Source organism: Notolepis coatsorum, assembly GCF_963971535.1.
Source record: "Notolepis coatsorum genome assembly, chromosome: 4".
Taxonomy (NCBI): domain Eukaryota; kingdom Metazoa; phylum Chordata; class Actinopteri; order Aulopiformes; family Paralepididae; genus Notolepis; species Notolepis coatsorum.
Genome location: NC_140168.1, coordinates 12,291,932 through 12,319,245, shown reverse-complemented (window position 1 = coordinate 12,319,245; position 27,314 = coordinate 12,291,932). Strand labels below are relative to the sequence as shown.

The following is a 27,314-nucleotide window of genomic DNA, read 5'->3' as shown; positions in this document are numbered from 1 at the left end:
TGGCACAGTCGGCGTTGGACACAGCCCGATAAGCCCAAGAAGGAGTGGCTGGTGTTCAGTCGGCGACGGGAGAAGCAGCGCTCCACGCAGAGGAGAGTCGGGGGGTGTTCGGGGTCCAGGGACGGTCCCACGAGCCACATCTGCAGGCGCCCGCTCGCTATGACGGATCACCGGATGGTTGTCGGGAATTCATCACCCAGTGTCTACTCGTTTTCCGGCTGCAACCACGATCATTTCCATCGGGGACAGCGCAGGTAGCGTATATTATCACACTGCTCACCGGTCAAGCTCTCTCCTGGGCTACGGCGGAATTAGAGGCGGGGGCGATAATCTGCGACAGTGTGGACGCCTTTACCCGGGAATTGAGAAGAGTATTCGATACTTCCCGGGTACTCTCGATCTTCGAGGCTGGTGCTCGTCTTCTCGACTGCCGGCAGGGCCTACGCACGGTCGCAGCTTACGCTATCAATTTTCGGATCTTGGCTCGGGAGACAGCTTGGGCGGAGAACGTCTGCGTGGTTCTGTTTGTCAGGGGACTCTCAGCGCGGATGCGAGATGCGCTTTCCGCGCGTGAGATCCCCGAGCAGCTGGAAGTGCTGATCAACACCACCATCAAGATGGACAATCGGCACCGGGAGAGGGAGAAGGAGCATGTCAACAACACCCAGGTATGTTTTCCTTCTTCTCCTGGTGTTGATAATTCCATGCATGACACGAGTGGGCCACTGGGTGATGAATCCATGCAGCTTGGAGCGCTGTCGCTCTCGGACGACGAGAGGCAGCGCTTCATCAAAGAGCGACGCTGCTTCCGGTGCGGCCGCACCGGTCACCGCTTCGGCAGTTGTCGGGTCCAGGCTGTATCGGCTCGGCACCAATCGGGAATGGAAGGTGCGCCGTCGGGCTTTGAGAAAGCGCCAGCAGGTGGGCTCATTCCTGCCAAAACCACGGATTCCCATAAATTTTTTGAGGTGGCGATCAACTGTGGGGGTGACATTAGGGGAACTAAGGCTCTCATTGACTCAGGGGCGGCGGGCAATTTTATTCACGTGGGATTGGTGAAGGAGTGGGGAACCCCAGTGGAGGATTTAGGGGTTCCCTTACCAGTTTATGCCCTGGGCGGTCGGCCTCTGGGCAGTGGGAGCGTCACCCAGCGCACTGTTCCTTTACACATCCGGGTGGCGGGTGGGGAGTGGGAGTGGGTTACATTTTTTGTCATCTTTTCCCCCTATTCTGTCATGGTGTTGGGTCATCCCTGGTTGTCGTCATGTGTTCGTGTCATTAATTGGAGCACGGGCGAACTCTCAACGGCGGCCGACGTCAAGTCGATCGTCAGCGGGAGTTTGCCCAAACCCTTGTCTCCCCCCCCCTCTTCTCTTTTGTCTCCTCCCTCTTTCTCCAGGATGGTGGGGAGCGTGGCAGATTCTGATCTACCCTCTAATCCCGATTTGATAGGGGTGCCTGAGATCTATTGGGACCTGGCGGACGTTTTTAGCAAGACGCGTGCTAAAGCACTTCCGCCTCATAGATCATACGACTGTCCCATTAATCTTCTACCCGGTACCTTCCCGCCTCGCGGGCGAATGTTCTCTCTCTCACGCCCCGAAACCTTGGCCATAAACACCTACATAGAGGAGGCATTGCTTGCGGGGCACATACGCCCTTCCACTTCCCCTGCCGGCGCTGGTTTCTTCTTTGTTGATAAAAAGGATGGGGACCAGCGCCCATGCATTGATTATAGGGGATTGAATGACGTTTCCATCAAGAACCGATATCCTTTACCCCTCATGGACACGGCCTTTGAGTGCTTACAGGGGGCACAGGTCTTTTCTAAACTTGACTTACGTAATGCATACAACCTGGTCAGGATTAGAGAGGGAGACGAGTGGAAGACTGCATTTAACACACCCAATGGGCACTATGAGTATTTGGTCATGCCCTTTGGTTTGGCTAATGCTCCGGCAGTCTTCCAAGCCCTGGTTAACGACGTGCTGCGAGACTTGATTGGGGTGTCGGTGTTTGTCTACTTAGATGATATCCTGATTTTTTCTCGCGATATGGTGCAACACCAAATGCACGTTCGGGAGGTGCTAGACCGTCTCCTCAAGCATCAACTATTCGTTAAGGCTGAGAAGTGTGTGTTTCACACGGACACGTGTCCTTCCTGGGCTTTGTGTTGACGAAGGGCGATCTGCGCATGGATCCAGCCAAGGTGAGTGCAGTTTTGGACTGGCCACGACCTTCGTCGCTCAAGGGGTTACAACGGTTTTTGGGCTTTGCAAATTTTTACAGGCGCTTTATTCGCAACTTTAGCGCCTTAGCCAATCCTTTAACAGCTCTCACTAAGGCCTCTCTCCCTGGCTTTGAATGGTCGCCTAGGGCTGAGTCGGCCTTCTGCGATCTTAAACGTCGTTTTACATCCGCTCCTGTATTGATCCGCCATGACGCGGAGGTTCCGTTCATTGTGGAGGTGGATGCCTCTGACGTCGCGGTGGGGGGGGTGCTCTCTCAGAGATGCTTAAAGGATGGGAAAGTGCACCCGTGTGCTTTTTTTTCTCGCCGTCTGTCACCAGCCGAGCGTAATTACGACGTGGGTAATCGGGAGTTATTGGCGATAAAATTGGCACTGGAGGAGTGGAGACATTGGTTAGAGGGGGCGGCACATCCTTTCATTATTTGGACTGATCATAAGAACTTGGCTTACATCCAAGGGGCTAAACGCCTTAACGCTCGCCAGGCCAGGTGGACGTTGTTCTTCACACGATTTCGATATACCATCTCCTATAGACCCGGCTCCAAGAATATCAAACCTGACGCGTTGTCGCGCCAGTTTGATCTTCCTGGTCGGGAGGAGCAGCCCCATCCCATTATTCCACCGGCCTTGATTTTGGCACCCGTGTCTTGGGGCATAGAGAAGGTGGTAAGGTCGGCGCTAACGCGGGAGCCCGATCCTGGTGGGGGTCCTCCGGGACGGTCGTATGTTCCCAAGGTGGCGCGCTCACGCTTGCTACAGTGGGCACATGCGTCATCCCTCACCAGCCACCCAGGGGCAACCAGGACCCTGGAATTTATCCGTAGGAGGTTCTGGTGGCCGACAGTGGAGGGGGATACGCGTTCCTTTGTGGCGGCCTGTCCGGTGTGCGCACGTAGTAAGACCTCTCGACGGGCACCGGCGGGTCTCCTCCGACCACTTCCTATTCCTAAACGACCCTGGTCACACATATCTCTGGACTTTATTTCTGGTCTTCCCCTTTCGGACGGGTTCACCACCATCTTGGTGGTGGTGGATCGGTTCTCTAAGGCGGCTCACTTTGTCCCTCTCCCCAAGCTTCCTTCGGCCCGGGAGACTGCTGATTTAGTTATACAGCATGTCTTTCGGGTCCACGGGCTGCCAGTAGATATCGTGTCGGACCGGGGTCCTCAGTTCGCCTCCAGGTTCTGGAAGGCGTTTGCCGCCGGCCTCGGCGCCTCGGTCAGTCTGTCGTCTGGGTTCCATCCGCAGTCGAACGGGCAGACGGAGAGGGTCAACCAGGATTTGGAGGGGGTCTTGAGATGTTACGTTGCCGGTAGTCCGGCAACGTGGAGTAGGAGGTTGGCTTGGGCTGAGTACGCGCATAATACCCTTCTCTCCTCTTCTACCGGTATGTCTCCCTTTCAGTGCCAGTATGGTTTTCAACCTCCTTTGTTTCCCGAGCAGGAGCAGGAGGCGGAGGTGCCCTCGGCCCAGGCACATGTGGCTCGCTGTCGCAGGACGTGGAAACAGGTTCGGAAGGCGCTACAGAAGGTTTCGGTTAGTACCCAACGGCAGGCTAACCGTAAGCGTCGTCCGGCTCCAGTTTACCGTCCAGGGCAGCGGGTTTGGCTTTCCACCCGGGATCTCCCTCTCCGGGTGGAATCCAAGAAGCTGGCTCCTCGCTTTATAGGACCATTTAAAGTGATTCATCGGGTTAATCCAGTGGCTTACAAGCTACGACTTCCGAGCTCTATGAGGGTTCATCCGACGTTTCATGTGTCCCTGTTGAAGCCATTCCTCTCATCGCCCTTGGCCCCGACACTGCCTGTGGTTCCTCCGCCCCGGTTTATTGGCGGTCAACCCATTTACACGGTGCGGAGGATACTGGGTTGTAGGCGGAGGGGTAGGGGGTTCCAGTTCTTGGTGGATTGGGAGGGGTACGGGATAGAAGAGCGTTCTTGGGTGCCTCAAAGGGATATTTTAGATCCCAGCCTGATCGTTGATTTCCGGCGGCTGAATCCCGAGGCTCCTAGGTGAACGTCTGGTGCCGTTCGTCGGGGGAGGGTACTGTTACGTTCTGGACACCGACTGTGGTCGGTGACCACCCACATTCCTGGCATATGTCACTGGGCTTGTCACCTGTCTTTTCCCTGTCAATTAGTGCTGTCACTTAGGGGTGGTTCCTGATTGGCTGTCACGGGGGTGTGTGTGGAATGTTTGTATTTGGTGTCTATGTAACATACCTCTCTTCTGCTTGTTCATTGTCAGGTCTTCACTAATTGCGTTTGGGGATAACGCGGACGGTTCTACTCTGGACCTCCAATAAGCTCCCATTTACCTTATTTTCCACTTGTGCTATTAGCACTTGTCTCTCTTAGAATTTACTCTGTGTTCTTACTATTAAAGTCGAACCTGTTCAAGAGTAAACACTCTCTGTCTCTGTGATTGCCTTCACCCATTGGAATTCACCTACCTCCATTCTGACAGTGAAGATGAGGATGATGGCATTGGTGACAACGACGCATTGGCATGCAGTGGCGAATCCTTATGGAAGCCAACGGAAGCCATGCCTCCCTAATATTAAAATATGAATTAATATCAAATATCAAATATGAAAAAAAATATAATTTCTTTTAATATAGTTTACATTCTTTTTCATCTGTGCATCTGTGTTATAATTTTTTTTTTTTTTAAATGTCTCCCTCTTCTCCTTCTCACTCCCTCTAACACACTGTCAGACTCACTGTGCTCACTGCAGCTAGTATAGGAGAGAGGCAGGGGGTAGGTCTCTTTCTCCAGGCTTCCAGCATTATAGAGTCCAAATCCGATCCTAGCCAATCAGATTCGAGCTGACTGCCACACCCTAAAAGTTTAAAACGGGGCTGTGAGGAAGACACTCAGCATATTTTCCCCTCTGCACTCTGAACATTGTATTAACCCGTAACTGTTCCCACGGGCCGAATATTGCCCCGATCCTCGCGAGATTAAATCCACGGGGACCTCTCGGCGTGCCGAAGCTTTTCCTAAATCACTTCCATCATCGAAAACGAGGGGAAAAGGTCGGTGTCGCGTGATTTTAAAAATGCTGTATTAAGTGAGCCTATTATGGGATCCACGCAAGCTTTCTATCGTGGAAACATCTGGGCGTCCCGCAACTTTTACTCATTCACATGTAGCCCCGAAAATGCTTAGAAAAGGAAAACAGAAAGCGTGGAATAAACTCGCCGAAACGGAAAAGTGTCCCACGGGCGCGCCGTGATTCCGATCCGTGTGAAAATATTCACGGCCATAGAGGAGACCGTGGGACACCTTTTTTCAACCGAATATGTGTCTCGAATTTGCTCCCACGCGGCGCGCAAAATCGTGCAAGGAAAAATCGGACCAAAAATGAACCAATGCTCCAGCAGTATTAATGACCCTGATGTAAACAAGACAAACGTCTTTGGTCTGCATCCCCTTATACAATTGTGTGTATTGAGCCGTACTGTATTGTACCCATTCTGCAATCTGTTAAATAAATTAAAAGAAAGTTTGACTGGCCGCCGAGCCATACTGTAGTGTACATGGTGACTGCTTGACTTTAAAAAAAAAATTAAAAAAAAAATTCAATATATTCAAAATTTTTACCCAGGGACAGTGCACATTAACAAACATAGTCAGTTTCCACATCAATTAGCTAGTTTTCATCTGTAGTCCCTGGCTGCTTACCGTGGACCGGCTCCTCGTGGACTGGCTCCTCCCTGGCTCCTCATCGTCAGCGCTCGCTGTGACCATCGACGCCATCGTCGTCGCTGGCACCCGCTTGTGCTGCTGGGCAGTGCTGCTATTAATTGAATCTTCCTCCTGAGGGGTTAAGTAAGTTATGTTATTCAACATTTTTACCCAGGGACAGTGCACATTAACAAACATAGTCAGTTTCCACATCAATCATGTAAATGTGCCAGAATTAGCTAAATTCACTCTGGTTCACTAAAACACGACAAGACTGGAGAAATGTCAAATGTCAAAACTACAAATGTCTTAACCCAGTTGTACAGTAAATTACCAAGTATGGCTTTGTCAGTATTCCAATGTACAGTGTCAATCAATCAATCAATAGACGTCACGTAATGATTTATAGGGGGGCTTGCTCAAACCCTGCTTAATTATTTGCATATAAGGGGCTTTCATGTTTTTCCAAAAACAAAACGTAAAACATAATTACTTAGTTTCATATTCAGATGTGTTCTTAATTATATTCAAACAGCCAGCATATTTATTGAAAATAGTAGCAGTTGTGGTAAATTAATTAAAGACTTTAGAAAAAATGAAATATTAGGCCTAACGAATTATTCAATATATATATTTTATAAAAAAATAAAAATAATAATAATATTTTTTTATTTTTTTTAACCTATAGGGGGGGGGGGGGCTCGCGTTTAAATCTCTTTGATTGGATATACCAGTTTAAGGATAGAGATAGAAAGAGAGGAGTGGGGAGCCTGGTGGAGGAGGGACCCAGCATGCTTAGGAAAGGTATAGGGATTGGCAGGCTCCATCGGTTTAGCATGACTAGCAGGCTCGCTAAGAGCCTGCACCCTGGCATGCTTGTGGGGTGGCTGTCAGCCCGAAGCTATAATCTTGTCTATAAGATGAGTCGGCATCGAGTAATCTTCTCTGGCCCCCTGCCTGTAAACCGGCATGATGATGAGTTCATGAGTAGGACAGCTTTTCCAGCCATCGGTGTAGAGAAGCTGTCCTACTCATGAACTCATCATCATGCCGGTTTACAGGCAGGGGGCCAGAGAAGATTACTCGATGCCAACTCATCTTTCTGGCGAGGTCAGAAAGCCTAACTATGTTGATCTTTGTAACTTCAGAGACTTTCATCCTACAGTCATTAAATCAATAAATAAATAAATCACAGCCACGGTGGGGCAGCTCCAGTTTATTGCATGAAGACACATTAATGTGTTATAAGAGACCTACTCATTAATACACTGTTATGCAGTGTTGGGCAAGTTACTTTTAAAAAGTAACTAGTTACAGTTACTAGGTACTTCTTCCAAAAAGTTACTAAATTACTTACTCAGTTACAAATTATAACAGTAACTAGTTACTTCAGAAAGTAACTATTGCGTTACTTTCAATTTTTTTTTTTACATAAACTATTACATAAACTTTTCTAAACTATTTTAATGTTGCTGTGGGACAACGTGAGACTAGCCTCCAATCAAATGCCATGTATGTAGATATTATAATTACTATGTTTATATAGTGGATCATACAAATACAATAGATGTTTTGGAACTTTTGATATGTATTGCCCCTCAACAGGCCACAACTGGGCAACATTAAATTATGCTTGTTAAGCACTATACCAAAAATAAATAACAAATATATACTGATTGATTGAACATTTTAATTAACAGATTGCAGAATGGGTACAGTAGTACGGCTCAATACACACAATTGTTAAGGGGATGCAGATCAGAGAAAGATTTTCGTCTTGTTTACATCAGGGTCCCCCATTTTCAATTCATGACATACACAACATACAGATATAAGAATCTAATCGAATCATTCTGAACTAATCTAATCATGACATTTAAGACATGCATGACATACAGATATATATCTCTGCGCACCAGACTGTGCTATTAAACCAGGAAGTGCAGCACTACGTTGAGCCTGTCAGCAGTAGAGCCACTACTGCCCTGCGCTGCAACACAACAAGATTGAACCGCGGTCTCACGCTGACTGCTCGCTTATGTTGTTCCGTTGGAATCGTTTTGGATTATTTGGGCTCAAACCGTACACTACACGGACCCGCCCTCTCACGCTGACTGAGTTGCTTGTGTTGTGTCGCTGTGTGTCAGACTGTGGATGCGTTCGAACACCCGCCCACCTGTACCTCTGATTGGCTTACCATGACATTGTACACTTGGCTCGCGCAATGCCCAGTAAACAAGGAAGAACATATTGCCTCTCAGCGCAGATATCTGTCTGATGAAAGAAACAGGTTCATTCATAGTAACGCGCCGTATTTATTTGCAGTAACGGTAACGGCGTTATTGAGATTGGAAGAGTTAGATTACTCGTTACTGAAAAAACTAACGCCGTTAGTAACGCCGTTACTTATAGCGCCGTTATTCCCATCACTGCTGTTATGTAACGGAACGTAAACCAAATGCGTCCACATTTTTATAGGATTCTATCACATTTTCATAACAATAGCACCCTGCGCCGTTTTCATTGAGGTTTCTTACAAATTAACGATGCTCTATGTTGTCCTTTATATGCCGATTATCATTAGAATCTTAAATTGTACCATATGTCCCCCTTTAGACAACATATATAACGTTACCAGCGCACTTTTCGTAAGAGAATTAGTTGACCATTCGCGTTCGCTATACCGAGGTCGCAGTAATAGTTTACCGCTGTTCAGATCACGTCGAAGAATATAGACACATCCCAGTGACCTGCGACCTGTGCTAACGCTCTTGGGAAATGCACTGTTGTAGTTTTCAACATTTTCACCTTTTAATTTTAAACCAATGCTGCCATCTACTGACAACAAAAAGTGTTGTCTAATCGTCACCTTGAGAGCCACTTCCGTATACTAGCATCGCCCCAAACCCATTCTAGAGATTCCCACTTTTTACTGGGAGTGGGGCGTGGCCGTATTTGGTCCCAGACAATAAGAGTGACTGCAATTGGTCACCGTTGTTATGGTTTGAAACCGAACCCAATCGCACAACACAAGACAGGTATGAGAGTAAGCCAAAACAGGGCAATATTTATTATATCACAAAAAGCGGCACAGTCCCTTTAAGGGAGAACACAAAAAACAACAGAGTCCATGAAATAAGAAACTGCAGCACTGTGCCTTTAACAGGCGAACAGGCTAAGGGACTAGGGCTAAGGGTCAGGGCTAAGTGTCAGGGCCAGGGCTAAATGTCAGGGCCAGGACCAGGGGCACTGGAGAGGGGGACAGGGACAGAGGCCCGGAGAGGCGGGCTAGAGACGGGGAGAGAGGACAGGGTTAAGGCCTTGGACAGGGTGAGGGCTGCTTACAGGGACGAGGACAGGGTTAAGGCCTTGGACAGGGTGAGGACCAGGGCTGCTTACAGGGATGAGGACAGGGTTAAGGCGGCGGAGGCCGGGTACGGGGACAGGGGCCCGACGGCGGAGGCCTGGCACGGGGACAAGGGCCCGACGGCGGAGGCCTGGCACGGGGACAGGGGCCCGGCGGCGGAGGCTGCTCAGAAAGGAATCCTCCTCCTCCTCCTCGGATGCTGTAGACGGGCAGCGCAGAACAAAGGGGGTCCCAGGGGAACGGGATGGGAACACGCCATCCTCCCGTGGAATAATAGGGAGCGACGGCGAGCCTGGGTCAAAGGGGAACGGGATGGGCACACGCCATCCTCCCGTGGAATACTAGGGAGCGACGGCGAGCCTGGGTCCAAGGGGAACGGGATGGGAACACGCCATCCTCCCGTGGAATACTATAGGAGCGACGGCGAGCCTGGGTCCAAGGAGAACGGGATGAGCACACGCCGTCCTCCCGTGGAATAATAGGGAGCGACGGCGAGCCTCACCCCAGGAACGAGGATCACGAAGAGACGCCTTCCTCCCGTGGAAATAGGGAGCGATGGCGAGCCGGCTTGACGTCTGGAGTGGGAACACTGGAAACCTCCCGTAGAGAATTAGAGAGCGAAGGCGGTGTCCCACTCCAGGCAAACGGCGACAGGTGGTGATGGCTGGCACATCGTCTCACGCCGGAGACGCGGCAGGTGATGGTAACGTAAAGAATACAGACCAGCACACAGAACTCCATGAACACAGAACGACCGACAAGGACTGGAGGGGAGTCTGCAACCTAAGTACTCTCCCGAGCTGATTGCAAACTCCCAACAGGTGTGTGAAGGTAGAGGAACAAGAATGTCCAAGGGTGGGGGCTGGTGAAGAGTAGGAGACAGGGAAAAGTTCTCACAAGGGTGGGGGCTGGTGAAGAGTAGGAGACAGGGAAAAGTTCTCACAAGGGTCCAGGGACAGGCGAATCCTCACAACCGTGACATTATGTTCAAGTTCAAGTTTCATTATTAGTTGTCATACAGAAATACAGAATACTTTGCATGAAATGCTTCTTTCTGTTTTGCTCCTGAGAGTGTGCTAGATCAGGGGTTCCCAAACTTTTCAGGCCAGGGCCCAGAAAATAAGGCGTCAGAGAGCCGCGGCCCAATGCACATCGTCAGGCTTTTTTTTTTTTTTTTTTTTGCCAGGCGACCGATTTTTTAAGCCAAATATCACTTCAATCCTATTAAGTTAGTTCAAGTTAGTTATTCATTTATATGTGCTATTTATGAGAGGGCTAACTTGTTGCAAAATAATAATGATAATAATAATAGCCTCATTAAAATACTATTGTTGCTTCGGTTGTTTTCAGCGTTTTATGTGCATAATCTGTTATTTAGTTTGAAATGTTCGTTGAAATAAGTAGATTTTTCGTTTTTGTTTATTTATTAAGTTAATATAAAACCATATAGTCACATTTTAGAATACAATAGAATAGAATTTTAGAATACAACTAGAAACACTGTCCTGGCCTGCTTCTAAGTTCAGTGGCCTGACAAAAAAAAATAAAAATAATTTTTTTTTTTTTTTTTTTTTTAATCATCTCGCGGCCCACCCGTGGCTGCTCGCGGCCCACCTTTGGGTCGCGACCCCGACTTTGGGAACCACTGTGCTAGATAATAACAAGATAGTATAAAAGTATAATATAAGTATAAAATAGAAAGTCAAGAAAGTCAAGTACGTAAAAAAGTGTAAACAACACAAATGTTCAGTATACCTATATTTATGTACAGTATATCAAGTTTCAAGTTTCAAGTTTCTTTAATAGTTGTCATACAGAAGTACAGAATACTTTTGTACAAAATGCTTCTTACTGTTGCGCTCCAGAGACTGTGCATGACAAGATAAGTATGAAATAAAAACATAGTAAAAATTAAAAGAAAAAAAAAGAGGTCACAGTGTTCAGTTTAGACATATGTACAATGTTCGTAGACGTAGTTACCATACAATATACAATACTGTGCAGTGTACTAATATACAATACTATATAGTGCAAGGCATAAATGGACGAGGTGCAGTTTAGGTACAATTCACAGTAGGTGTACGAGTTGTAGTGCAAATCCTTTATCAATAAATATAAAGTGTAAGTGTGTTTGTGTGATCTAAAGTGTGGAGAGTGGGTGCTGCAGTGTGTTGTTTGTTTGAGTGAGTGTGTGTGTGCGTGTGGGTGTGTGTGCTGTGTGCATTTGATGGTTGTTGCATAGTGATTATTGTTCGTTTAGCGATTATTGTTCGTTTAGCAGCCTGATGGCCTGGGGATAGAAGCTCCTTCTGAGTCTTTCTGTGCTCGCCATAAGACTCCGGTATCGCTTGCCTGACGGCAGCAGTTCAAAGAGGCAGTTGTTCGGGTGGCTCGAGTCCTTAATAATTCTCTTAGCCTTCCCCTTGCACCGCTTGTTGTAAATGTTCTGGAGGGTGGGAAGCCCCCCTCTAATTGTGCGTTCGGCTGAACGTGTCACTCTTTGTAGTCTGCTACGGTCTTGTGCAGTGCTATTCCCAAACCAGGAGGTGATGTTGCCGGTCAGGATGCTCTCTATTGTACATGAGTAGAAGTTCCTAAGGATCTTCTGACTGACTTGAAATATACAGTGAAGGTACAGTACAATGTAGAAATGGTGAGGTATAGCTTAGCTTGTGGTGCCACCTTGTGGTGGTGAGGTGCAATGAGGGTCAACTATGTGCCTCCTAGAACATTGCGATCATCTATACTGGGCCCTATTCCCCGTACCTGGTTCAACTAAGTCGATCAAGAGTCCCATTATCCAGATTCAGTTAACCCGATGTTTGAAGCCGGGATTTTCCTGTTCCTCGAAGGTGGATTCAGTCTCGTTAACTCGAACCAGACTTGAGACCCAGGATAAGTGCGCGCGGCCGCTTCAGTTGAAAAGCCAGCACGTATCGATAGCAGAGATCCTGATTTTCTAACGGCATTGATTGATTAATTGATTTAAAACTTTATTAACAGATTGCAGTACGGCTCAATAGCCTCGCCGACAAGTTAAATGCATGATCTATAGGCTAATTTTAAGTCCCTCATTACCCCAATCAATCAGATTATATTTCTTTAAACTTGCCTGCTGGCAGTAGGTTTATGGATTGAATAATCAAATGAGATCTTGCTAGCGAAAATAATTAGTTTAACTGTTATACAGAATAAGGATACGGCTCTCTTACCCATTGATTGATGTATGGTGGATCTTTTACTTATCTGCACTGTGGTGTAACGGTTTGTGGATTTGACTTTCACGCAGACGGCCCGGGTTCGAATCCTAGTCTTTTCCTTCTTTTTGCAATGTAGGAATAATTCAATTTGGTGCACGTTGAGAGCTATATAAAGAATGACATCCTCAATTCATGTAGATTTATAATATTTTAACTTAAAACTAGGCTACTTTTGCGTATAATCATTAATATTATATTCCAAAAAAATTATATTGGAAACACGGGGTTTCGAACACCGGTCGCCCGGTTGCCAGGATTCAGCACTAGCCGCTGCGCCACTGTGCCAGACGGGATAAATTCATTGTTTATCCATTAATGGACGAGAGACCCGTGTTTAGAATATTTTACTTTTGAATGAAGTTTTATCTCTTTATTCTCAAATGCATTAATGTGACGTCAACGGCTCATTCAATTTCTCAAATCCGTCAAACAGCGCATCTCATCAGACATTTTAATCCCAGTTACAATATCACACAAAAACCACAATCCCCGCATAGACACTTCAATTTTATGCTTGAATGAAACACAATCCGGGCGCTCCGTTAAGCAAATCTACAGCGGAGAATATATGAAACTAATCAGAGCCAAACGGCCGATAGGTTTCATTCATTAAAAATATCCCTGCGGGATTCACATTTGCAATGCGCCGTTATTAAAATAACCACATGCAGCGTGTATCGCGACTCCGAGCGCCGTATATGACGTGCATTATTTTATTTAGGACAAAGTAAATCTATAGGCTCAATATGATTTATTATCAGCATTTAGTTCTATTATTATACATTTCAAAAGCCCCCTCTAGGAAAACGAAGCACAGAAACGTAATTCAGAATGGTATAATGCAGATCCTAGACTGTGAGAATCATTTCAGGAAGCGAGCTGTCATTTCTTTGCGGGGGCGTGGCCATGGTTCATCCGGCTAACTGAAGTTAACCCTGCTCCCGACCAGGCTCAAACTGTTTGATCTGTTGTCATGGTGATTTAGACAATCGAGCGTCGGGGAATGGGAAGGTCCGGCTTAAGTCAGGCTTGACTGGAAATTATCCGGCTAACTCAGTTATCCAGGTACGGGGAAAGGGGCCCTGGTCTATTGAAGGTTCTAAGCCACAGTCTAAGGAAAATGCAGCCTTTGCAAACTATGCACCAAAGTTTTGGAACACACTACCTATGGACATTAAGGGAAGCTAGATCTCTTAATATTTTTAAAAATAAGCTAAAAACGTGCCTCTTCACCATAGCCTTCTAATACACTCCGCTGTTGATTGTACTGTAGCACTATTTTACTCTGTCCATTCTATTGAATAATTTTACAATCTATTATATTCTACTATTTTATTGCACTGTATTATTTTACTCTGTCTATTGCTTTTTATTAAAGGTTCAAAACGGTCAGGTATTAAACTGTGTGGGTATCAAACAAGAGACTGTCAGGCTTTAAAACTGTGTAGGACTGAGAAAAGCGCTATATAAATATAATGAATTATTATTATTATTATTAGGACCCAGGCCTAGAACTGCACCCTGAGAGAGGGAACTGCGCCCTGAGACGGAGGTTTGCCCGGGGTGGGAGGTTCAAAGGGTCAAAGTGGGTATAAAACAGGAGGGAAGACTGTCAAATTTTAAACTGTGGATACCAAACAGAGAAGGTAAAGACGACTTTGAACTGCTGAACAGTAATCCAGAACTATTTTATTGCAGTAGATCTATTCTATTCTACAATTTTATTGCACTGCACTATTACACTATTTTACTCTGTCTATTTTATCTTACTCTTTATATTATTGTCTATTTAAAACTGAATCAAACCATAAACAAGGTGGCCTGTGGGGATGTTAGATCCTAATGTGAAAAACTGTGATCTTATATGTCTGCACTTTATGTGCTCATTTTATGTCTGTCTTTTTTCTGTTGTGAAGCACTTTGAGCTGCAGTTTCTGTATGAAAGGTGCTATACAAATAATGTTTATTATTATTATTATTATTATTATTATTATTACAGTGTGTTACGACCCTGGCTCAAAGGGACGCAACCTATGTGCAAACCGACACCTGTGTTTAACCCAAAAGACTACTCTAACAATGAATTACAGGTACAAACTAAAGAACAAAGAATGGGAGAACGTGACAAGTCTCAGTTTCCACACACTCCCCTAACCATAGTCAGAGTGCATGTGTGTCTCAGAGACTGGTTGCCCAAGAGGCAACCATCACACATCAAACCCATAAACAAAAAATATTGTGACCCATTAGTTGTCAGGGCCACTACCACGACAGCGACAACGGGCCAGCCCCTATCGAACACGACCACCAACCGTGTTGCATGCTCCCCACTGTGGAACATTCGCCAATGCTGTGTAAAACAAAAAACCACCCTGTCCCGACCCTCGGGCAAGCTAGACCTCACAAAAGGTTCCGCCACTGCGGTATATGGCTGGAGTGGGGCAGGCGCCTCCTCCACTGAGGCGTAAGACTTAGGACCCCATTGACAAACCAAGACCTTATCATATATGAGCTCCATTTCAACAGGCCCCTCCACCGATACCGACCTGTCAAAAATAGACTGCAAACCAAAATCAATTTGAGAGCTAAGCTCACTGCGCTCAACAGGACAGAACACAGAAAAACAAAAACCATAGATCTCTGATACCACCACAGCGCCCATATCCATACCTCCTGGCACTGGCAGTTCAGGATACTGCAAACCATGAACATCCAGAGTAGGATGCACCGCCTCAGGTACAGCCACACCGTCCCTGGAACATGGCAATACATCAGTCACAAAAGCGTCTGGAACACCATCTAAAATGGCGTCACACAAAATAACATTGTCCTGATCAAAATGGTTGCCACTCATCAGACCAGGTCGCGAAGGCGGCTCCTGCTCCACAGGACACAGGTAACTAGGTTGACTAGCACACCTAGTGCATGGCAGAGAGTCAGTGTGGACACGTGAATCAATGTCAGAATCATCAACTGACATACTGGAACCATCCCTGCCCACAAGTGAAACACCAGGGACAATAGAGCTACTGTGGGAAGGCTGGCAGCCTAAGTCAGGCCTTGTAGCCTCTTCAACTAGAACGGTGTCACATGAATCAACAGCATCTCTAATAGCATCCTTCCCACACTCATCCTCCAATTCGTTCGTGGCCTCAGCCACCGTACAGGCTGGGAAGACCCTGAGACACTGCGCTGCCAGATCATCTCCTGCCACATGCCTATCCGGCACGCATGTCAACTCTGGTTTCACCACCGGGCCTGACACAAAGGCACAATCAAGAGAATCATTATGCAGAGGTACATCCACAGTGTGCTTTCCAAAATTCTCAACAGGTACACTTTTCAATTCAACAAAGAATGTGTCACTAAGTGTAATGTCACAAGTCGAAGTATCAACAACATCACTTTTGTCCTTTGATATTGCCTGTGTCACAGCACACACAGGGAACACTCCTGGATGTTTCTGTGCCAGCTCATTAGGGACCTCAGAAACCACAGGAATGGGAGTTACAACTGGAGTAGCCAACACTTTGTCACCAGCCAAATCATTCCCTAGAATGAAGGACACCCCTCTTATGGGAATGTGAGAACATACCCCCACAACAACATTGCCTGATACTAAGGGAGAATTGAGTGTGACCTCATGCAAAGGTGCATCCACAAATCCACCTCCAAAGCCACGAACAACGACACCAGAATGCAAAGAAGACTTTTCTGAAAACGGCAAAATCCCCTCCAGAATGAGGGACTGAAAAGCTCCGGTATCTCTCCAAACTGTTATAGCCTGTCTGACCGCTGAAGCACTGCTGAATCACCCCTTGTTAGCGTTAGCATGCTAATAACTACAAGGAGACGCGGTGGAAATGTGTGCTCTACTGAGCGCACCTTTCTAATTTGCAAAAAAATTAAATAAAAAAAACACCCTGAATAACTAGATGTGTCATACGCGCAGGAGGTCAGGTGCTAACAGGTAGGCTATCCAACACTGAGGTACACTCAAAACAAACAAAATAAATACAACAAACAAATTCAAACAGGTGCCCCTTCTAACCTGATATGACTACTTACAGCTTCTACATCTAAACTGCAGTAAAAACGGCCCACCACATGTCTACCCTAAAAAACACTACAACAGGCCCTACCACACTACCTGTGTTTTCTGGCCCCCTATCCTACCTACCCTTAAGCTAATGCCCTGTAGACCTAACCCTCTTCAACCACACCTGCTACCAGCCAAAGATCATATTGACCATCCACCCGTCAAGTATATGGTATGGTACAAGACAAGTAGATGGTGCTAATCACTTCTCTGACTGCCCCAGGAGTATGTGGTGCACAGGAAGCTAACAAACAACCAGAAAATAATGTCCCTACCTACATGCGGTGTCCACTAAACTATATATTTTAACAGCAATAAGTAGTCACATCAAATTACAAACAAATAAGGGCATACTCACCTGTTTGATGATTGGCTCAAGCCCCCACGTTACACAACATGTAACGAACACCACCCACACTATAGCACCACGACACACCATGCAAAACAAAAAAAACACCAAACAAATTCTAGGGGTATTTGTTTCCAAATTCACTCCCGGACAAGCGCCCAACTGTTACGACCCTGGCTCAAAGGGATGCAACCTATGTGCAAACCGATACCAAAACCCGTGTTTAACCCAAAAGACTACTCTAACAATGAATTACTGGTACAAACTAAAGAACAAAGAATGGGAGAACGTGACAAGTCTCGGCCCTAGCCATAGTCAGAGTGCATGTGTGTCTCAGAGACTGTTTTAACCTGCCTGCCAGCAGGTATCCAATCAGCAGCAATTAGCTAATTAGCAGCCCTCACCTGCATGCCCAGTGACACAGGAGTGATCAAGCTCATGGTACATAACACAGTGTTATATGAATGTGTGTGGTGCATGCGTATGAATGCACATCATGCAATCTTATAACCCATGAAATGCAAGTGCTATGTGATGATATCTTTGTCTCACAGCCAGACAGGTGTCTTTCTCAGCCTCCCTCTGGGCTTCAGGACCTGGACACACAGGGCCTTATGACACTCGCACTACCCTGGTCTACAGACACGTCATCATGAATGTTGGCAACGCTTATAATAAAAACACAGGTATGGTGGATACTAGATGACAGGTGATAGAATGTGTTCATACTGTAATGTTGCCAGTTATTACTTTGTAATAGTATGTGTAAGATACAACCACAAAGACATGCAAGCAACTGCCATTTGTGTTGTGTGTTTTAGCTAAATGTTAAACAGTTTAACCAACAGGGCTATCATTGACCCTTACAGCAACACTTTGTCACCAGCCAAATCATTCCCTAGAATGAAGGACACCCCTCTTATGGGAATGTGAGAACATACCCCCACAACAACATTGCCTGATACTAAGGGAGAATTGAGTGTGACCTCATGCAAAGGTGCATCCACAAATCCACCTCCAAAGCCACGAACAACGACACCAGAATGCAAAGAAGACTTTTCTGAAAACGGCAAAATCCCCTCCAGAATGAGGGACTGAAAAGCTCCGGTATCTCTCCAAACTGTTATAGCCTGTCTGACCGCTGAAGCACTGCTGAATCACCCCTTGTTAGCGTTAGCATGCTAATAACTACAAGGAGACGCGGTGGAAATGTGTGCTCTACTGAGCGCACCTTTCTAATTTGCAAAAAAATTAAATAAAAAAAACACCCTGAATAACTAGATGTGTCATACGCGCAGGAGGTCAGGTGCTAACAGGTAGGCTATCCAACACTGAGGTACACTCAAAACAAACAAAATAAATACAACAAACAAATTCAAACAGGTGCCCCTTCTAACCTGATATGACTACTTACAGCTTCTACATCTAAACTGCAGTAAAAACGGCCCACCACATGTCTACCCTAAAAAACACTACAACAGGCCCTACCACACTACCTGTGTTTTCTGGCCCCCTATCCTACCTACCCTTAAGCTAATGCCCTGTAGACCTAACCCTCTTCAACCACACCTGCTACCAGCCAAAGATCATATTGACCATCCACCCGTCAAGTATATGGTATGGTACAAGACAAGTAGATGGTGCTAATCACTTCTCTGACTGCCCCAGGAGTATGTGGTGCACAGGAAGCTAACAAACAACCAGAAAATAATGTCCCTACCTACATGCGGTGTCCACTAAACTATATATTTTAACAGCAATAAGTAGTCACATCAAATTACAAACAAATAAGGGCATACTCACCTGTTTGATGATTGGCTCAAGCCCCCACGTTACACAACATGTAACGAACACCACCCACACTATAGCACCACGACACACCATGCAAAACAAAAAAAACACCAAACAAATTCTAGGGGTATTTGTTTCCAAATTCACTCCCGGACAAGCGCCCAACTGTTACGACCCTGGCTCAAAGGGATGCAACCTATGTGCAAACCGATACCAAAACCCGTGTTTAACCCAAAAGACTACTCTAACAATGAATTACTGGTACAAACTAAAGAACAAAGAATGGGAGAACGTGACAAGTCTCGGCCCTAGCCATAGTCAGAGTGCATGTGTGTCTCAGAGACTGTTTTAACCTGCCTGCCAGCAGGTATCCAATCAGCAGCAATTAGCTAATTAGCAGCCCTCACCTGCATGCCCAGTGACACAGGAGTGATCAAGCTCATGGTACATAACACAGTGTTATATGAATGTGTGTGGTGCATGCGTATGAATGCACATCATGCAATCTTATAACCCATGAAATGCAAGTGCTATGTGATGATATCTTTGTCTCACAGCCAGACAGGTGTCTTTCTCAGCCTCCCTCTGGGCTTCAGGACCTGGACACACAGGGCCTTATGACACTCGCACTACCCTGGTCTACAGACACGTCATCATGAATGTTGGCAACGCTTATAATAAAAACACAGGTATGGTGGATACTAGATGACAGGTGATAGAATGTGTTCATACTGTAATGTTGCCAGTTATTACTTTGTAATAGTATGTGTAAGATACAACCACAAAGACATGCAAGCAACTGCCATTTGTGTTGTGTGTTTTAGCTAAATGTTAAACAGTTTAACCAACAGGACTATCATTGACCCTTACAGCAATTCTGTTGGGGAGATTATGGGATACTCACTAAGAAAAATAAACCATTCCTCCTGATAAAGATGAAACAGTATCAAATCTGTTTCTTTCTACACATTGCTTATTGTTTCCGATTAACATGACAACTGATTTTTGGCAACATGTTAGATTTCTTATTATATCTCGAGAGTAATCGATAGTATTAAATAAATAAAACGTTTGAGACCAAAATGAGAAAGATCTGTCATTCTGGTAAGGGGTAGGAGCTAAAACAACAAGATCCAATCAAATGAAGGACCAAGTCAAACGATTGGAATGGGCTTTTTGTGCGTAACCTCTAGTGACATGCGTGCTTGTTGTGCGTATAACAGTTGCGCGTGTAACACAAAGGCCTGCTGCTAACACATAGCTGCCTGCTAGCTACCTAGCGGGGCGTGGTTTTGTAAGCGTCCTGATGCGCTCTGATCGGGAAGGGCGTTGTCGAATTCAGTTTAAGGATTTGAAAATATATAATATTTGAAAAAGGTTCTGCCAAAGATCAACAGGCACCTATTGCTCCTTTAATTTACTATAAATTACTTTTAGTTTATCGTGCACCCTAATAATGGAAGTATGGGTCCGGTAATGTTAAGGGCTATCATAAATAACAATTTATATGTTTCTGTTAGTTGGATTCAGGGCCGGACTGGGGAAATAATTCATACCGGGAGATATAGCGCGAAATATAGCGTGAAATATATCCCCAATCAGGCCACTTTTTAAGTGGGGGGTCTGGGGGTCCCCCACCCGGAATATTTTAGTTACAAAGACTTAATTTCCTGCATTCTGGTGAATTTTAGTGCATGTGAATCACAAACTAATGAGCCAACAATTGCTTAGTACAATGTACTGTTATGAACCTCAAATAAAACTGTTGTGGCACTAGCAATGGTACTCTCTCCACCTTCAAAAAGAAAAAAGCAAGAGCACAACATATTTTTCTATTTACTATTATAATACAGTTAACCACTCTCTCCACCTATTCAAACAAGTCAAGAGAACAATACCATATTCACTTTACTGATGCACTACCCATCAACAGTTAAAATAGCCCTTTACACAAACATTAAATAACAGACCTTTCATTACAATACTATAATAACAGTAGCCACTGCCAGAATAGTGACACATGTATCACGTGTGGTGAGCACACACATGCATGCACAACGAAGACAGAAGATTGCGTTGTCTCAATCATTTTAACTATAAAATTAGCTCAAAGTATGAGCTCACTGACTGAAATTTCCAACAAAAAGCATCAATTGTCAAATAATATTGATCACATTAACTAGACTAGATGTTTTTGAGGAAATTAGAAAGGGAACAACAACTTAACCCTTGTGTCTGATCAGATTCTTATTTGTTTGATAACTTTGCAGTGATTATGTTTGTAGCCAATGTGGCAAAGGTGTGTAATCTTTGAATTATCTTGGAATTATTTTGACTCTCTCTTTCATAAATTGTTTATTCAACTTCAGCCCCAATCATAACCACCACATATTGTTTTTTGTAATGTCAGATTTAACAACTCCTTTTGGGAGTGTGCCATCTGCTATTCCATTCGCCGCCTCCACTGTCAATCAGTTGTATCGCCTGGTCCCGCCTCCACCAATCACAAGCAGAAGCACGGCTCCATTGTGTGTGTGTGTGTGTGTCCGCGTGAGGGAGAGAGAGTCAGTCAGATAGTTCTCCAACTCTGTCGCAGACAGTGAAATCCTGGTTGTTCCCCACCCACCTGGTCATCTAAAAACTATCGCACCACGCCGCCGCCACAACTAGAAACAATGGCCTGGCAAAAAAAAATTAAGAAATTATAATACAAAAAATATATTTTTTTTTATTTTTTTTATATCATTTTAATTTTTTATCTGTGCAGACCAGGCCACCGGGAAAACTCCCGGTGCTCCCGATGGCCAGTCCGGGCCTGGTTGGATTAGAGGAGCGGCCTATGACAATCTTCTCTTTCTCTAACAGGCTTCTTCACGGCGCCAGTGAAGGGTGTCTACCTGTTCAATCTCTTTGTTTTTGGATTAGCAAAGGCAACAGGGGCTGTCCTTGTTAAAGATGTATGTGCGGCTCTGGGCAAATAAATGTATCTATGACAATAAGGATCACCACAGTACCTTCAGTGGCCATCCTTTGTTCACAGTGTGACGAGGAAAATGGAACAGTACTATTATTTTTGTTTACATTTGCATTTGTTCAGTGTCCTACACAATGTAATATGTACATTACAGATAATTTCATGAACATCCTTTTATACATTTGAAACGCTCTATTAGGACATGTCTGTCACTTCTTTTTATTATGTATGGTTGGCCCAGTCTTCCATCGGGGCTGTGTATGTATATCATAGATTTGCAGATTCTTTATCAAATACAAAATAAAGGGGATTTTTAAGAAGAAAGGGCTATTTTAACAATTCTTGGCTTCTGATTAAATGTGAGCAATTCTTTCCATTTCAAGTACTGATACATCTTTCTCTGTTGTGTTATTTGGTGCTGCTTAATAGAAGTACATTATCATGTTTGACACATCCAGATGATTTTTATTACCTCCTCCAAGGAAGTTGTGTTTTCACCCACATCTGTCTGTTTGTGAACAAAATATCTTGAAAAGTAATGTTGCCATCAAATGATCTGTGCACATTCATGACCCCAAGGAAGAAACCTACTGGTTTAGTTGACTCCATGACATATTTGCCATAAGAACCTACAGTATGAAGTCTTACCATACTGGTCATTTATTTGATCAATTGTTAACACTTTTTCCGATTTGCACCAAACTTGACAAATATGTTTGTCCTATTGTGACGAGGAGCCCTGTGAGGGTTTGAGTACTATACTATACTATACTATACTATACTATACTATACTATACTATACTATACTATACTATACTATACTATACTATACTAGTCAAGGCAAGAGTCAAAATGAAATGCGGGGGGGCTTGCAAATACAATACTATACTATACTATACTATTACAAAAATGTGCTACAGAGCCATGCGATTTTCTGCATTTTTGTTACATAGAAGCATGTTCGGCTTTTCTAATGGAGGAAAATTAATCATGTATCAATCATCAATCTCACACACACACACACACACACACACACACACACACACGCACACGCACACGCACACGCACACACGCGCGCACACACACACACACACACACACACACACACACACACACACACACACACACACACACACACACAGTAGCCTATACTGTTAAGTAAAAGTAACCATTACTCTGTATTACAGTATTATGGAAAATGGGTTTTGCCTAGTCTTTGTATTGAATTTTGCATTCTGAAATGTTATGACATGTGATCCTTGCTGTTTGCCTGTGGGCTAAGTCTAAACAAGCTGTTCTGAATGATTGCCCTTAGTGAGGTCACAAGAGAGACACAGGCAATGAATTAGCTTTGATTAATCTGTGCTTTTTGGAGCCAGGAACACTGTGTAACTAATGTGCTGCTCAGTTTGTAAAAGTGAAAGATGTGGTGTGTTGCTACAGCCACAGAGAACAGTGTGTTCACAACAAGAAACGTGTGGTCGAAATAATTGATTACAATTTGATTTAGACTATTTTCTTTTCAAAACTCTTGACACACATGTGCCACAGATTCAAGGAAGCCCTATGAAATCTTTGAACATTTACAAAATATGTCCCCTTGTTTAGGACTCTATTGATCCATAACACAAAGATGAAAAATGCTATTGATCCATAACACAAAGATGAAAAGTGGTATAGATCCCCAAACACAATGATTTGACTATTACTATTTCTGGAGTTGTTGCTTAGCTTGGCCTACATTGAGTTGTCTATTGTTGCTCTTTGTCCTCTCCATCCCTGGTTTATTGAGGAAACAACACGTCACGTACATTCAGTACAACCAAGATTTATACGTTTAGATAATTATTATCTGTGGGGTTATTTAAACAAGTCAACAGAAGCTATAGCACATAGACACTGCTGGACGCCTGCACAGAGAGAGAGAGAGAGAGAGAGAGAGAGAGAGAGAGAGAGAGAGAGAGAGAGAGAGAGAGAGAGAGAGAGAGAGAGAGAGAGAGAGAGAGAGAGAGAGAGAGAGAGTATTATGATGATTACCTGCACTTTGCATACCGTACCTGTTCATCTACCACACAGTCATGCATTATATTGTTTTCTGTATGGACATGGTGACTGTCACAAAAAGGGTTCGTTCATTCCCTAACCAGAAGCCGTGGCTGACCGCGGAGGTCAGGTCACTCCTCCGGGCCAGAGATGCAGCCTACAGGTCTGGGGACGCGGCTGCCTACAGCATCGCCAGGTCAGCTCTAAGGAGAGGCATCAAGGCAGCAAAACTTAAATACAAGGAACGGATCGAGACCCATTTCTCCAACTCCACCAACCCCCGCCGGGTGTGGGAGGGAATTAAAGCCATCACTGACTACAAGGGCACAACATCACCCATAAATAGCTCTGTCACATTAACCGAGGAGTTGAACCATTTCTATGCCCGGTTCGACAGAGCAAACAGGGACCAAGTAGTACAGCCCCTCCCCCCCAGCAGCACAGCCCCCGTCCTGAGCCACCATGAAGTCAGGTGTTGCCTCCGGAATACCAATCCAAGGAAGGCAGCGGGACCTGATGGAGTGGTGGGCCGCATACCGTCTTCACAGATATATTTAATCTTTCCCTGCTACTATCATATGTCCCAGCATGCTTCAAAACATCCACAATTATACCAGTACCCAAGCAGTCAGTTGTCACGTGCCTGAATGATTACAGACCCGTGGCACTCACCCCCCTCCCTGCTAAATGTCTAGAGAAACTGGTCAGGAAACACATCACATCCATCATTCCGGCCTCCTTTGACCAATACCAATTTGCTTATAGGCAGAACAGATCAACTGAAGATGCTATAGCCATTGTGCTTCATACCGCCATAGAACATCTAGAGAAGAAAAACACCTACGTAAAAATGCTCTTTGTCGACTATAGCTCTGCCTTCAACACTATACTCCCCCGTAAACTCATCAGTAAACTCCAAACCCTGGGCCTGTGTAATACACTGTGTAACTGGGTGCTGGACTTCCTCACAAACCGCACACAAGCCGTCAGACTGGGCAACTACACCTTGTCCACCCTGTCTCTCAGCACCCGCGCCCCGCAGAGTTGCGTACTCAGCCCACTACTGTACACCCTGCTCACACATGACTGTTCCCCCTCCTACCCCTCCAATTACATCGTCAAGTTCGCAGACGATACCACAGTTGTGGGTCTCATAACAAACAACAATGAGTCTGCCTACAGGAGGGAGGTGGAGGACCTTATAGCCTGGTGTGATAATAACAACCTGGCACTCAATATAAAGAAAACAAGAGAGATCATAGTGGATTTTAGAAGATCAAGGCCTGACCACTCCCCTCTGCTCATCAACAACGAGGTAGTGGAGAGGGTCACTGAGTTCAAGTTCCTGGGTCTCAGTGTGAGTGAGACCCTGTCCTGGAGCACCAACACCGCCTCAGTGATCGGGAAAGCCCAGCAACGCCTATACTATCTAAGGAAGCTGAAGCAGGCTGGCCTGCCACGAAATCTCCTTGTCAACTTTTACCATTGTGCGGTTGAGAGTGTGCTGACCTACGGTGTGTCTGTGTGGTTCTCCAGCTGCACAAAGGCAGAGCAAGAGGCTCTACAGAGGGTGGTGAAGGCGGCAGGCAGGATCGTCGGGACTCCTCTACCAAACATCACCTCCATCTTCACCTCCCGCTGCCTCCACCGCTCCAAATGTATCATCAAGGACCAGTCTCACACAGCACATCACCTCTTTCAGCTCCTTCCCTCAGGGAGGAGATACCGGTCCATACATGCCAAGTACAAGATTTAAGAACAGCTTTTTCCCCCAAGCAGTTAGACTGTTAAATACTCATTGACTGTCCCCTCACGTGCACCATGCACTTACCACTGCACTTGATAATATCTGATTACCACCCATCATGCACTTTATTATTTAAAATATTCTGTTATGTACAGTGTTATATGTGTTATGTGTTCATGTATGTATATATGTACTACGGTCTGTGGGAGCTCCCCTGAAATGTCGTTGTATACTGTGCAATGCCAATTAAAAGTCTATTCTATTCTATTCTATTACTGTAGTTGTCTAGCAGCGGTACTCTTTACTCTTAGTGTCGATTATCAAGTTTTGTGCTTTTCACGTACAAGTGCGCGTAGTAAAAGTAACAGAAAAGGCTTCATCGGTCACTACAGTGACCTTTTGTGTTAACAAATAACACCATACGTTATAAAACATAGCAGAACACGACATATGAAGGGACATGGGAAGAAAAGAAAGTAGGCACATATTATGTGGCCTGTATTGTACATCAACGTCAAGTCCAACAACAAGCGTTTGGCTCCATCTGCTGGACGCCTGAACGTTGACACAATTCAACAGCAGAAGCCTTGAAACAGGAGGCTATTGTCAATAATAAACAGTCAACACAGTAACCTCTCAGGCTGTGTGCAGAGTTCAAAAGAGAAGAGTGCCTTAATCAGCCATTACCTGACCATATTCATGGTGAGGGCAGAATCTTCTCCTTTACATAAGACATGGCCACATCAGGGTCCTCAAAGGATTTCTCCACTCCGTTGAATGTGATCCGGAGTTTGGCTGGGAAGCGGAGGCCGAATCTGACGTCTGGAATGTCAGTAAAGAAGGCGCTTCACCCGTCTCTCTGTGAAAGCAGCCCGCTTCCTGGCGACCTCTGGTGCGAAGTCGGGGAAGATGAACACCCGCTTCCTTTCTTTTCTTTCTTTGTTTATTTCGCACCATTTCAGCAAAACAGTAAAAACATTGACCATGACAGAAAATATATAAAGGTGCTAAGTAGAGGCAAGAGACCCAGATGGGCCTATACAGGGCCTATACTCTGGATTAAAAAAAGATTAACACAAAAACAAAAGTAAAGTGAAATAAATTCATTGACATAATATTAAGATAATAATAAGACAATAATAACAATAATAATCAAAGTAATAATAATAATCAAAGTAATAATAATAATAATAATAATAATAATAATAATAATAATAATAATAATAATAATAATAATAATAATAATAATAATAATAATAATAATAATAATAATAATAATAATAATAACAAACACAACAACATTATTAATTAGTGTAGGAGTCGTAACGTAAGTCTCAGTATTCTCTATTTGTGTTGTATTATTAGTACTGTCACGGGGGTGTCAAGTCAAGTCAAGTCAAGAGTTTTATTTGTCACGGCATACAAGTATACAGTGAAATGCGGGGGGTCTTGCCCGCAACGATTGTGCATAAATACAATAATAATAATATAATAAGAATCCAATAGAACGACATTGTGCAATAATACAAGTAATCAAAGTAGGGCATGGTGTGGCGCTAACGGGAGTGTTCTTATGGAGTTTCATTCCCCTTTCACGTTGTTGACAGTTCACGGAGAGAGGGGGGTGAGAGTGGGAGCACATCTTTTTTGACCGCAAGAGCGCAAGCACGCAAGATATAGTATCATTAGAACGCATCAGTATCAGTATATTGGTTTATGTAATTAAGTGTATTTTGTTGTTTC

The 27,314-nt window shown here is 44.8% G+C and overlaps 1 pseudogene across 1 annotated transcript in view; it reads left to right on the top strand.

The window, feature by feature from the left end:
• Positions 1-27,314, top strand: part of LOC311226407 — a 155,950-nt pseudogene that overhangs the window by 59,517 nt on the left and 69,119 nt on the right. The window contains exons 4-5 of the transcript in view: positions 23,929-24,113; positions 24,695-24,867. The product of the transcript in view is annotated as an uncharacterized misc_RNA (transcript). The remainder of the gene's footprint in view (positions 1-23,928; positions 24,114-24,694; positions 24,868-27,314) is intronic.